The sequence below is a fragment of the Armigeres subalbatus genome, chromosome 2 (assembly GCF_024139115.2).
Source record: "Armigeres subalbatus isolate Guangzhou_Male chromosome 2, GZ_Asu_2, whole genome shotgun sequence".
In the NCBI taxonomy this organism is placed as follows: domain Eukaryota; kingdom Metazoa; phylum Arthropoda; class Insecta; order Diptera; family Culicidae; genus Armigeres; species Armigeres subalbatus.
This window is the reverse complement of record NC_085140.1, coordinates 181295108-181309486: the sequence shown is the minus strand read 5'-3', so window position 1 is coordinate 181309486 and position 14379 is coordinate 181295108. Positions and strand designations below refer to the sequence as shown.

General features: G+C 40.9%; 2 protein-coding genes across 4 annotated transcripts in view; one reads left to right on the top strand and one right to left on the bottom strand.

Annotated features, from left to right (window-relative positions):
* The window catches only part of LOC134211326 (uncharacterized), a 108747-nt gene that overhangs the window by 12951 nt on the left and 81417 nt on the right, over positions 1 to 14379 (top strand). The window lies entirely within an intron of this gene.
* The window catches only part of LOC134211325 (phospholipase B1, membrane-associated), an 89130-nt gene that overhangs the window by 36691 nt on the left and 38060 nt on the right, over positions 1 to 14379 (bottom strand). The gene's annotated exons all lie outside the window — the stretch shown is intronic.

Below are 14379 nucleotides of genomic sequence, written 5' to 3'. Positions count from 1 at the left end.
ATCAAAACAATTTCAGGTTATTTAGAGGTTCGGTGTCCCTCCGGAAGACCCGGACCATCCGTAAAAGTGGTAAATTCAAGAAACTTGTCATGCGTTTTTTTAAGCTTTTCATTTGAAAAATAATTGGGGTGACCTATTTTGATATACCTGAGTGGACACCGGAGGTCCCCCCAGGAGATCCGGAACGTCCGTAAAAGTGGTCAATTCATGAGTATTAACAAAAAAGGGAGCGATTTTTTTCCGTAAAATGTCAGAAATATTCTTAAAAGTTGCCAATTATTTAACGGAACTCGATCCAAAAGAGCGCGGTTTTACAAAAAAATATTATCGCACTCTTACTTATGGACTTAAATGGTCAGTGAAGGGCCTTTCGTGGTCCATACACTTAGACTTGAGTGAAAAAATTCCTTCGAAAGTTCCTCCAGAAGTTCCTCCAGAAGTTCCTCCAGAAATTCCTCCGGAAATTTCTCCAGAAATTCCTCCGGAAATTTCTTCAGAAATTCCTCCACAAATACCTCCGGAAGTTCCTCCAAAAATTTCTCCGGAAGTTCCTCTGGAAGTTCTTCCAGGAATTCCTCTGGAAGTTCTTCTAGGAATTCCTCTGGAAGTTCCTCTGGAAGTTCCTCCAGAAGTTCCTCCAGGAATTCCTCCAGAAGTTCCTCCAGAAGTTCCTCCAGAAATTCCTCCGGAAATTTCTCCAGAAATTCCTCCGGAAATTTCTTCAGAAATTCCTCCACAAATACCTCCGGAAGTTCCTCTGGAAGTTCCTCTCGAAGTTCCTCCAGGAAGTTCCTCTCGAAGTTCCTCCAGGAATTCCTCTGGAAGTTCTTCCAGGAATTCCTCTGGAAGTTCTTCTAGGAATTCCTCTGGAAGTTCCTCCAGGAATTCCTCCGGAAGTTCCTCCAGGAATTCCTCCGGAAGTTCCTCCAGAAATTCCTCCGGAAGTTCCTCCAGGAATTCCTCCGGAAGTTCCTCCAGGAATTCCTCCGGAAGTTCCTCCAGGAATTCCTCCGGAAGTTCCTCCAGGAATGACTCCGGAAGTTCCTCCAGGAATTCCTCCGGAAGTTCCTCCAGGAATTCCTCCGGAAGTTCCTCCAGGAATTCCTCCGGAAGTTCCTCCAGGAATTCCTCCGGAAGTTCCTCCAGGAATTCCTCCGGAAGTTCCTCCAGGAATTCCTCCGAAGTTCCTCCAGGAATTCCTCCGAAGTTCCTCCAGGAATTCCTCCGGAAGTTCCTCCAGGAATTCCTCCGGAAGTTCCTCCAGGAATTCCTCCGAAGTTCCTCCAGGAATTCCTCCGAAGTTCCTCCAGGAATTCCTCCGGAAGTTCCTCCAGGAATTCCTCCGGAAGTTCCTCCAGGAATTCCTCCGGAAGTTCCTCCAGGAATTCCTCCGGAAGTTCCTCCAGGAATTCCTCCGGAAGTTCCTCCAGGAATTCCTCCGGAAGTTCCTCCAGGAATTCCTCCGGAAGTTCCTCCAGTTTCGGCTGTTCGGCCACATTGAGAGTTGACGTAAAGTCAATGTCAACTTCTCTCCACGAACAGCCTAGATAGCCGTGTGGTGTCGGCAGCTGGTTATCTGGCTAAGAATAACATTACGGATTGCCTGTTCCAGTGGTAAAAGTCCATCATACAGGTGACCCCTAATTCTCGGTGTGATGCGGCTTTATGCTTACCGTGCCTACGAATGAATGGTTAGGGGGGTCTAATAAGAACCTAACCGCAAACGGAGCCTGTGAAGCACCAGGGCCCCCTTCACAGTATTCAGCCCTCGCTGCGCTAACCAGAGCTATGGCGTAGTTGACTTTTTACTTCTCCGAGATAATCGGCTACTCTTATTCAACCTCATCGTGGGGTTAAATAAGAGTGGGGTTATGAATATGTGTTTTACCTAGTTTTCAACAAATTATCACCTATATGGATTCGCATTATGCGTTTTTACAATGTACTTTGTGTATGTTACCTATATGGATTCGCATTATGCGTTTTTTCACAGTGTACTCTGTGTCTCGTCCTTGACGTTTGGCTTCGACTACTCTTGTTTAATCTCAACATGAGGTTAAATAAGAGTGGGGTTATGAATATGTGTTTTACTTAGTTTTCAACAAACCTCCACCTATATGGATTCGCATTATGCATTTTGTTTTTACAATGTACTTTGTATTTGTCACCTATATGGATTCGCATTATGCGCTTTTCACAGTGTACTCTGTGTTTCGTCTTTAACGTTCGGCTTCAGCTACTCTTGTTTAATCTTAACTTGAGGTTGAATAAGGGTGGGGTTATGAATATGTTTTTTTACTTAGTTTTTTAACAAATTTTCAGCTGTATGGATTCGCATTATGCGTTTTTCAAAGTGTAATCTGTGTTTCGTCTTTGACCTTCGGCTTCAGCTACACTTGTTTAATCTCAACTTGAGGTTGAATAAGGGTGGGGTTATGAAAATGTTTTTTTACTTAGTTTTTTTTTTCAACAAATTGTCACCTATATGGATTCGCATTATGCGTTTTTCACAGTGTACTCTGTGTCACGTCCTTGACGTACGGCTTCGGCTACTCTTGTTCAATCTCAACGTGAGGTTTAATAAGAATGGGGTTATGAATATGTGTTTTACTTAGTTTTCAACAAATTGCCACCTATATGGATTCGCATTATGCGATTTTCACAGTGCACTCTGTGTTTCGTCTTTGACGTTCGTCCATTGTTACGTCCTCTGTGTTTTTGTGACACCTCTCTTTATTCCCTAGCTGAATGCGTGTGAGTCTACATAATTGGCTTTCCTATAAATGGTTCCATTCTCCTTTCCAACTTCACTTCCTCTTCCTTTCCCCTTTTCACTTCCTTTTCCGTCAGGTAAATGATGAGAAAGGCCAGTGAAGGCTATGGCACAAATCTCCCAAATTGAGGGGAACGTGCCTCCTGAGCCGACGTTCTGATACCTGATACCTGATCCTCCAGGAATTCCTCCGGAAGTTCCTCCAGGAATTCCTCCGGAAGTTCCTCCAGGAATTCCTCCGGAGGTTCCTCCAGGAATTCCTCTGGAAGTTCCTCCAGGAATTCCTCCGGAAGTTCCTCCAGGAATTCCTCCGGAAGTTCCTCCAGGAATTCCTCCGGAAGTTCCTCCAGGAATTTATCCGGAAGTTCCTCCAAGAATTCCTCCGGAAGTTCCTCAAGGAATTCCTCCGAAAGTTCCTCAAGAAATTTCTTCGGTCCACAGACGGTCCGACTTTACTCCGATCGAACCAAACTGCCCCTTAAAAAGCTCCAAATGCGGGTATCACTGGTGCTGATTATGCATTTTAACTTGTTCTACACAGCTGTGTGGTTCCTAATACAAAATGAGCCAGAACAATGCGAGAATCATGTTGGGGGCTGCCTATCCGATTCTGTTTTTTCGCACTTGTACACTAGTTTGATAAATTTGTTATCATGGCTTGCTATGATTCGGAACAGTTTTTGCCTTCATTTTATCGTTATCTATTGAAAGCGATTTTTGGGGCATAAAAATCTAAATTCTTAGGGAAATTTGACCGGAATTAGGTTAAAGCATTGACCTTTCCCTCCAAAAAATGTATCTCATTTAATTGTGTCAGTCGTTTATATTGGTATACGTATAATGACAATTTATCAAATATAAAGTTCCATAGATAAAAAAAACATTTCATCGTAGATTGGACGAAGATTTAAAATATGAAACGGATATCGTTCGTTCATATGCGGAGTAAGGTGGCTCAAAAAACACTTTTTCATTTTTTTTTTCGATTGGCCTTTTATTTGGTTCTATTTGATGCCCTGATGCTCTGGACAAAATTTCAGCCAAATCGGTCGGTGTGGTTTGACTTGGAAGTTGGAAAAATGTATGCAGAAACATCCAAAAACATAGATTTGCAGTTGGACGGCACAATTTACGATCAAGAACCATGCTACTGATTCAGTTCTTGTAGAATTAAATACAGAATGTTATGTTGAAAACCGCGAGAAGATTAGAGTTTATTTTGCAAAGATATTAGCATTTTACTGGAGTGTTGTAGGGGTGAATTTATTTCTTTTCAAAGGTGAAAGAAACGAAATTTGCTCAAACCCCACTTCAGAGAAATGCTAATAACTTAGCCGGGCAAACTCTAATCTTCTCGCGGTTTTCTGCATAACATTCTGTATTAAATTCTTCATGATCTGAATGAGTATCATAGTTCTTCATAGTAAGTTGTGCCGTCCAACTGCAATTCACTGTTTTTGGATGTTTCTGCATACATGTTTGCATATAAACTTCCAACGAGTTTAGCACCGCCCAAACGTTGACCGATTTGGCTGAAATTTTGTCCAGCGCATCAGGGCATCTAATAGAACTGAATAAGAGGGTGGCTCATCAGAAAAATTGAAAAAAGTTTTTCCCATACTAATTTGAGCCACCCTAATGCGGAGTATTTAAAACGTTTATATTCAAAGTGAAATTGAACTTGAATAGTATTTCATAAACATACATAGTTTTGTTTTCAATACTCTTCAGCCTCTTTCTACCCATTTGCAAAACTGATAGTTATGTACTGATTATAAAATTAATTGCTTTACATTGTAAAATCCAAAGTTTTTAATCGCGAGCAGACGTTTGACGTAATACTGATCCATCATTAAATATTGAATCATATCATAGAATCGTTCACATAGGATGTTAAATTTTCTATCTGCTTCATGGATGGTTATAATCTTCACCATATACGGATAACGCATAAACATTCTCAAACCGGTACATTGAATCGCAACTGTTGAAGGTCGTAAGTGGTATAAACAAATTATAATAGCTTGTTCCTAGGGTTCGTACTTTGATGAATCATTCATTTTTTCTATCTGTTAAAGAAATCTTCATACTTGTGCATAATTGTACACAATCAAACGCATGCATAAATTCACACATTGAAGTAATTCAGTGGCATTCATCTTTAAAAGGGCAAAGGGAATTCTCGCTTTTCAAAAGAACCTAAGTAACATTTTTTCATGAAATAATTTGAGTATTGCAATCAAAAGCTTTCACATTGGTATGTTGATTGCAATATTCAAATTATTTCATGAAAAAATGTTACTTAGGTCCTTTTGAAAAGCTAAGCGAGAATTAGCGCAACTATGAGAAGCCAAGGGAGCCTAAATCGCCCTAGACAATGTCAGGCGTCAAATAAGATTTTATATTGTTGACTGTATGTATGTACTCGCTATCATTTCACTCCAAGAACAAACTTTTTATAGAAGGCCCGGAGGCCTAGTGTTATATACCAATCGACTCAGCTTAGCGAACTGATCAAATGTCTCTCTATCCGTGTGTATGTATGTGTGTGAACAAAGCTAAGAAAACACATTTGGTCCAAAAAAATGGAAAAATATTTGTAAGGCTGTATGAATTATGATAAATTTGTAAAACGAAGTTGAAAAATGCAGCGTCCCGCGAAAGAATTGGTCGCAAAGCAGTTATTTGACTTAAAAAAAATGGAATCAGAATTGCGCTCATAAAACCAATTCAATAAAAATTCCGCGGAAAAAAAAATAAAATTTCGTTTCGTTTCTTAAAATTTCGAAATATATGAACCTTGATTTCGTAACGTTTTGAAGTCTCGAAATTAAATTTATATTTCTTTTCGAATCAACAAAGAGGTTTAAATTTCGTTTCGTTTCATTTCGTTAGGAAAAAGTGTTTTATCGCATACCTTAGCCAGTGGCGCCGGGAGTGGGTGGGACAAGTAGGACATGTCCTACGCATGAATTTGCCTGGGTGGGACAGTCAAAGCATTGTCCTACCCATGATTATTATAAAGAACGTTTCACAAATTACGTAACGCTATAGGGGGAGGGAGGGGGTCAAGCCGAGTGTTACGATTTATACAAAAAATAAATTAAACCTCTCATACAAAAAGTGTTACGAGGGGGAGGGTGGGGGACCAAAATCACCAAATTTAGCGTTACGTAATTTTAGAAAGAACCCTAAGAACATATGAAGTCATTGACTGGCAAGAATCTGTGTGTTATCAAATGGTGATTTCAAAGTTAATGGGAGTCTTTAGAATGATCATAGACGTTTTTGGGATTCTAAAGGAATAGAGTACTGACTGTTCTTCAGAGCTTCAGGCACTTTATAATCCCGATAGTGCTCAGAATGTCTAAAGCAAGGATGTTTTCGATCATTTAGTAATCTGGGCTTGATCTTTTTTTAGTTTGTCAATATTCCACAGGCTAAATTTCAAAATGTGTCCTACGCTGAACTTTCAGCGTGAAGGTTTTGTCATGATTTGAATTCCACTAATAACGAAGTTAAAAGGCTAGTTGCAGTAGCTCATAATAGATGATAACCAAATATCAATCATTTAGTTTTAGTTGCTCCAACTAGTGCAAACAACGAACAAAGTATGTAGTAGAAAACCTTCGCACTAGAAGTTCACATTTTGGAATTCAGCCCCTGGAATGAGTTATTGACAAATTACTAAATGATCGAGCCAAGATTACCAAATGATCGACAACATCTTTGGTCTAAAAGCAAAAGGTAAAAGGTAAAAGGTAAAAAATAGTTTAAACAGTTAAATTAAACAGGACGTATGTGATTTTGTAAACAATGATTCAAACGTTAATTTGCCCAATCTGATAGCACTCCTACGCAAACCAACACCATCAACAGGTAGCCCCCTATCTCAGCAAATGCGATTAATTAAAAAAAAATTAAAACCTATGATAAATAAAGTACGTTCAAATAGATTGTTAGAAAACCACGGAATTTCAAGTCCTTATATTTTTAGAACTGATTAAGTTGCTGCCGCAATCATATCTATATCATATTGATACAGATGAATAAGAGACAGTAACTGTCATGCTTTTAGTGGCAATATTGGCAAAATGTGATCTCAGTGATCAAACTCAGTGATCTAGTTGCTACCTCTTCTGCCTATATACAGGAGGTCGTGGGTTCGATCGCAAGCTCGTTCCTTTCCAAATCTGTATGTCTGTATGTCAAAACCTCCCGTAGCACTAAGGTTCAGGCTTGTAACACCCTCGAATTTATCCGAATAGATTTAGGCTAAAGATAATCCCAGAAATCGACCCAAATCGACATCTCCTATTTGTCCCACCCACGACTCGGAACGTGGATGCGCCTCTGCCCTTAGCTAAAAGTACGCTGAAATGATAGTTGATTGTCACGTGTTTCCTGGAGTTAACAATCCAGCAAATTTTCAATTGAATTTCGCCGAGCCCTTATATATTTTTAAGAATATAAGCATCCTTATTACAGAGCAGTGTGAGGCAACATTATTCTCATATGAAGTTTAACATTAAGCTCGTTCAAAACTGCGAAGAAAAAAAACACATTTGCTATTTTTGTAACCCGGGGCAATAACATCACAAATGTTTGCTGTTAACCTACACAATGTTTATGAAGTGATTAATTTTATTAATCATGATGATAACACGATTCATGCTTTATATATGACGCTTTAACAGCATAATGGTACGAACTTGATAAAATCCACGTCAGGGATTAATCGTATTTAGTCCTCTGTGCCAATAGCAGTTTTTGAAGTATATAGAAAATAACATTACCCTGCAGATGGTCGATAGACTCAAATTCCCCTTGTTTGATGCTAGTCTGTATACAGCGGAAACAAATTTTCTAGCAGTTAGTTAAAAAAAAACTCGGAGTCAGTCGGAGTCGGCAGAATGACTTCTGAAAAAAAAAACGAGTTAGGGGTTTAAATACGTACTAACTTTTCATGAACTGGTAAGCATTGGTAGTACACGGTAATTTTTGTTACTCATCAGATTCTCTAAATTGAAATGGTTTTATAGATAGAGCTGGTCGCATTAGCACATCCTAACAGGAAAACAATCACTAACGCAACGCAATTCTATAATTAAAATCATGGTGAAATTGGGTCCTAAAGCCCTACCTCGTTTGTGGTTGCAAACGATAGTGCATCGGTCAATAATACTTGAACCGATGTTAAAAAATTCTGGTAAAATTCTAAATCAGAAAAATAATATTTTTGTGTTTAAGGCAAATTTTGGACAGTGCAAGATTTCAGAACGAATGAACCATCAGCCCAAAACGTCAGGCCAATATATTAACTGTCAAAGGTTGAGTCAAGTGCCCTGCGGTGTTCTGCTAGTGCGTTTGAATCATAATATTCCGTACGTCAAGCAAGACCGAAAATGTCGAGGAAGCATTTTTCATCTACAGTCACTCTCAAAATTGAGCGTACACCATGGATTACATGAATATATTCGAAAATTCCAAAGGAAATTTAATTGTTGGCTCGGTTGTTTTTAATGCATTATAATATTCATCCCTTCTTTCAATGTATGCGTACATAAAATAATTGAAATTTTTTCTCTGAAGTTCATTTATTTGAAAATAATCTCAAAATACGCCTATTAGATGTGACAAAATTGAGCGTACAGTGATTTTTTTTCTTTTTTTTTTTTTTTTTTTCTGGCATGGCAAATGCTGGGTAAAGCGTACCATTGGTACTTCGCGTACCTGAAGGAATAAAATAGACCCCATCTCGCGGTCCTTAGCCTCTTACCCAGCAACTCCTATCCCTACCTCCCCGCGGTGCTGGCCGGGATACGAGCAACCTTAGGGAAGATCGGGTAACCAACCCCGGTGGGAACTATGGTCGTATGCTGACAGGGAGATCGGCTCACAACAGCGTCTGTTCTCCATGTTAGGGGCGGCTGATCATCGTCCGAGTGCCAGCGAGGGACTCTAAGTGAAACTGTACACAATGGTCCACCGGGAATAAGGAGGAATGGTCCTCCGGAAATTTAGGGGGTTTGGTGTTAGGCCCAGCAAGCCAGCCTTTAAAAAAAGCATACGCAACGAACAATTAACACGAGAGTACGGACCGGAACCATCGGCAAAGACCACTGCGACGAAAAGGTACTAGCGATCTAAAACTCGGTTCGTGGAACTGCAAATCTCTCAACTTCCTCGAGGGCACACGAATACTTGCCGAGGTGCTCAAGGATCGTGGATTCGGCATCGTAGCGCTGCAGGAGGTTTGTTGGAAGGGATCAATGGTGCGAACGTTTAGAGGTAATCATACCATCTACCAGAGCTGCGGCAGCACACACGAGCTGGGAACAGCTTTCATAGTGATGGGCGACATGCAAAGGCGCGTGATCGGGTGGTGGCCGATCAACGAGAGAATGTGCAGGTTGAGGATCAAAGGCCGGTTCTTCAACTTCAGCATAATCAACGTCCATAGCCCACACTCCGGAAGCACTGATGATGATAAGGACGCATTCTACGCGCAGCTGGAACGTGAGTACGACAGCTGCCCAAGCCACGACGTCAAAATCATCATAGGAGATTTGAACGCTCAGGTTGGCCAAGAGGAGGAGTTTAGACCGACTATTGGAAAGTTCAGCGCTCACCGGCTGACGAACGAAAACGGCCTACGACTAATTGATTTCGCCGCCTCCAAGAATATGGCCATTCGCAGCACCTACTTCCAACACAGCCTTCCGTATCGGTACACCTGGAGATCGCCACTGCAGACAGAATCACAAATCGACCACGTTCTGATTGATGGACGGCACTTCTCCGACATTATCGACGTCAGGACATATCGTGGCGCTAACATCGACTCTGACCACTATCTGGTGATGGTTAAACTGCGCCCAAAACTATCCGTCATCAACAATGTTCGGTACCGACGACCGCCGCGATACGACCTAGAGCGACTGAAGCAACCTGATGTCGCCACTGCATACGCGCAGCATCTCGAGGCAGCGTTGCCGGAAGAGGGTGAGCTCGATGGGCCCCTCTTGAGGACTGCTGGAATACAGTCAAAGCAGCCATTAACGACGCAGCGGAGAACAACGTCGGGTATATGGGTCGAAGTCGACGGAACGATTGGTTCGACGAAGAGTGCAGACAGATTCTGGAGGAGAAGGACGCAGCGCGGGCGGTCGCGCTGCAGCAAGGTACCCGGCAGAACGTGGAACGTTATAGACGGAAGCGGAGACAGCAGACCCGCCTTTTTCAGGAGAAGAAACGCCGCCTGGAAGAAGCGGAGTGCGAGGAGATGGAACAGCTGTGCCGTTCTCAAGATACACGCAAGTTCTATCAGAAGCTCAACGCATCCCGCAAAGGCTTCGTGCCGCGAGCCGAAATGTGCCGGGATAAGGATGGGAGCATCTTGACGGACGAACGTGTGGTGATCGAAAGGTGGAAGCAGCACTACGAGGAACATCTGAATGGCGCTGAGAGTACAGGCAATGAAAGTCAAGGCAGCGGAGGAGATGACTACATCAGTTCAGCGGACGATGGAAGCCAACCAGCCCCCACCTTGAGGGAAGTTAAGGATGCCATTCAACAGCTAAAGACCAATAAAGCAGCTGGTAAGGATGGTATCGGAGCTGAGCTCATCAAGATGGGCCCGGAAAAGCTGGCCACTTGCCTGCACAAACTGATAGTCAGAATCTGGGAAAACGAACAGCTACCGGAGGAGTGGAAGGAAGGGGTTATATGCCCCATCTACAAGAAAGGCGACAAACTGGAGTGTGAGAACTTTCGAGCGATCACCATCCTTAATGCCGCCTACAAAGTGATATCCCAGATCATCTTCCGTCGTCTGTCACCATTAGTGAACGAGTTCGTGGGAAGTTATCAAGCCGGCTTCGTTGACGGCCGCTCGACAACGGACCAGATCTTTACTGTACGGCAAATCCTTCAAAAATGCCGTGAATACCAGGTCCCAACGCACCATCTGTTCGTTGATTTCAAGGCGGCATACGACAGTATAGACCGCGTAGAGCTATGGAAAATTATGGACGAGAACAGCTTCCCTGGAAAGCTTACCAGACTGATCAAAGCAACGGTGGATGGTGTGCAAAACTGTGTGAAGATCTCGGGCGAACACTCCAGTTCGTTCGAATCGCGCCGGGGACTAAGACAAGGTGATGGACTTTCGTGCCTGTTGTTCAACATTGCGCTAGAAGGTGTCATGCGGAGAGCCGGGTGTAACAGCCGGGTACGATTTTCAACAGATCCAGTCAATTTATTTGCTTCGCGGATGACATGGACATTGTCGGCCGAACATTTGCAAAGGTGGCAGAACTGTACACCCGCCTGAAACGTGAAGCAACAAAAGTTGGACTGGTGGTGAATGCGTCAAAGACAAAGTACATGCTTGTGGGTGGAACCGAGCGCGACAGGGTCCGCCTGGGAAGCAGTGTTACGATAGACGGGGATACCTTTGAGGTGGTCGAGGAATTCGTCTACCTCGGATCCTTGCTAACGGCTGACAACAACGTTAGTCGTGAAATACGAAGGCGCATCATCTGTGGAAGTCGGGCCTACTACGGGCTCCAGAAGAAACTGCGGTCGAAAAAGATTCGCCACCGCACCAAATGTGTCATGTACAAGACGTTAATAAGACCGGTAGTCCTCTACGGACATGAAACATGGACAATGCTCGAGGAGGACTTGCAAGCACTCGGAGTATTCGAGAGACGGGTGCTTAGGACCATCTTTGGCGGTGTACAAGAAGACGGTGTGTGGCGGCGAAGAATGAACCATGAGCTCGCCCAGCTCTACGGCGAACCCAGTGTCCAGAAGGTAGCTAAAGCCGGAAGGGTACGATGGGCAGGGCATGTTGCAAGAATGCCGGACAGCAACCCTGCAAAGATGGTGTTCGCTTCCGATCCGGCAGGTACGAGACGACGTGGAGCGCAGCGAGCGAGATGGGCAGACCAGGTGCAGAACGACTTGGCGAGCGTGGGGCGTATTCGAGGATGGAGAGATGCGGCCTCGAACCGTGTATTGTGGCGTCAAATTGTTGATTCAGTGTTATCTGTATAGATGTAGACTAAATAAATGAAATGAATGATTTTTTTTCTATAAAATGTCTTATTATAAACACGATTAACGTATTTTAATATTGTTTTTTTCATGATTATATTTATAATAATAAACATCCGCTACTTAAACATTCAATGTTTTGAAATTAAACCATGTTTTGGTCAAAATGGCGAACAAATGAGAGGTAAGAACATTGCTATTTAACAATTCAATGCTCCTGAGCAAAATAGATGCTTTAAGATATGGATTTCACCGGCATCGTGTCTTATATATGATAGATAATCGAAATCGAGCGAGACATACGAATAATTTGAAAAAAATCAGTCGGTAAATGATGAAAACAGATGTAAACATACAGAGAAAACGACAAATGTTGGGAATGACATAATTCAAATTTAGTATGTCTTCAACTTAAATTTGTTTTAAAGCTCGATTATTGTCTCAGGTCTATCATTAAGAGTAATATTATTGAATCCAATCATTCACAGTCAAATTCTAAAAGTACAAGGTGCATGTTAAGGTACCGAACATAAAAACAGCTTTTCAACCCCGTAGAGCACTTCTGATTGAATATTCAAAAGATAGCTTAAAATCGTAATTTCATAATTAAATTTGGATTAAACTACACGATCTGTTACTATAAGGGATACAATTGGATGATTTCCATGTGGCGAGTAAAAATAAACTTTTTTAAGAGTTCAGCAGCTTATTTAATGATATCTTGGTGTATTTAAATGATTCAACCAAATTTGTTCCTACGGTGACTGAGTCTTCAAATATAAAATGACATCTTATAATGTATCCGTGTGCTGCTCTTTTATTAATATTATTATTAATGAGTGTCCTGAGCTTATAAGCTACCTATACATCGACTTTTGAATAAAGTTATACTTAATTCAAAATATGCCATTCCCAACATTTGTAGTTTTCTCTGTGTGTTTACATCTGTTTTCATCATTTACCGACTGAATTTTCCCAAATTAATCGTATGTCTCGCTCGATTTCGAATATCTATCATATATAAGACACGATGCCGGTGAAATCCATATCTTAAAGCATCTATTTTGCCCAGGAGCATTGAATTGTTAAATAGCAATGTTCTTACCTCTCATTTGTTCGCCATTTTGACCAAAATATGGTTTAATTTCAAAACATTGAATGTTTAAGTAGCGGATGTTTATTATTATAAATATAATCATGAAAAAACTATATTAAAATACATTAATCGTGTTTATAATAAGAAATTTTATAGAAAAAAATTCGCTGTACGCTCAATTTTGTCACATCTAATAGGCGTATTTTGAGATTATTTTTAAATAAATGAACTTTAGAGAAATTTTTTTTAATTATTTTATGTACGCATACATTGAAAGAAGGGATGAATATTGAAATGCATTAAAAACAACCGAGCCAACAATTAAATTTCCTTTGGAATTTTCGAATATATTCATCTAATCCATGGTGTACACTCAATTCTGAGAGTGACTGTATTTTTTAATTTCAAATTAAACAATGTTCCTTTCGACTTTTGGGTCGGAAGAAAAACTTACGCATTCAGGAAGATCAACGCCATCGTTCCCTGAAAGAAAATTAAATATCGATTCTTCATTTTAGGACCTAATTATAATGTGAAAAATGTGCTAAAGCGCAACCAATACTGCCAATACTCTTTCTATCTGTGAGATGCAAACCTTTCACGAGCCAAAAGTTTTGACTCACAGATTATAATAACGATACAAAAGTGTTGTTTGTATACATTAAACGGTTTCAATTTTAAACCATTCAATTTCCTGTCTTCGACGGTACCACTTTCTTCTGAACAGCAGGTCTTGTGCTGATGTGGTAGTGCACCACAGATGAAACGTGCGCGAAAGCTATCAGCTTCCGTGTTAATACCAAATGACGCCTGCTCAACTGTAAGGTAAATTCTACAAATTAACACTACGTTGTTAAACATCGAATAAGGGATAGCTACCGTTCATGGACCTGCACACTCAGTTTTTATTTCTGCAGCTCGGCAAAAATTCACATAGCCAGCAAAATAAAAACTGATATCCCGGCCAAAATGTCTTCTGTTGACTGATTTTCGGTAAATTATTTGCTGATTTTCAGGAACTTTGACAGAAAGCGCTGCGAAAAATATGTTTGCTGGGGCTCGGCTGTGCGAATCTCGGTAAATGTTCAACAAATTGTTGAGATCCCGGTAAAAAAAAGGTGTGTGTTTTTAATCAAGATATACGATTTTTAAATGATTCTTACACGCTGTCGAATTCTTATCAGTTTATAAATTAAAAGAAAGATCACGAGTGAGTGCTGCTCAGCTATGATTTTTTCAATATTTGTATTTTTCATTCTTGGTTTATAGCTACTTCATCCAATATTGTGACGATTTAATATCATATTTTTATGGAAACTATTTATTAAAAAATAAAACAATACGCCAACTGTTTTCATTCTTGACTGCGTTCCCATATTTTTTCTCATAGCAGCAGGAAATAAACGGTAAAAAAGACTGTGTACGAGTACGACTAACAGATGATACC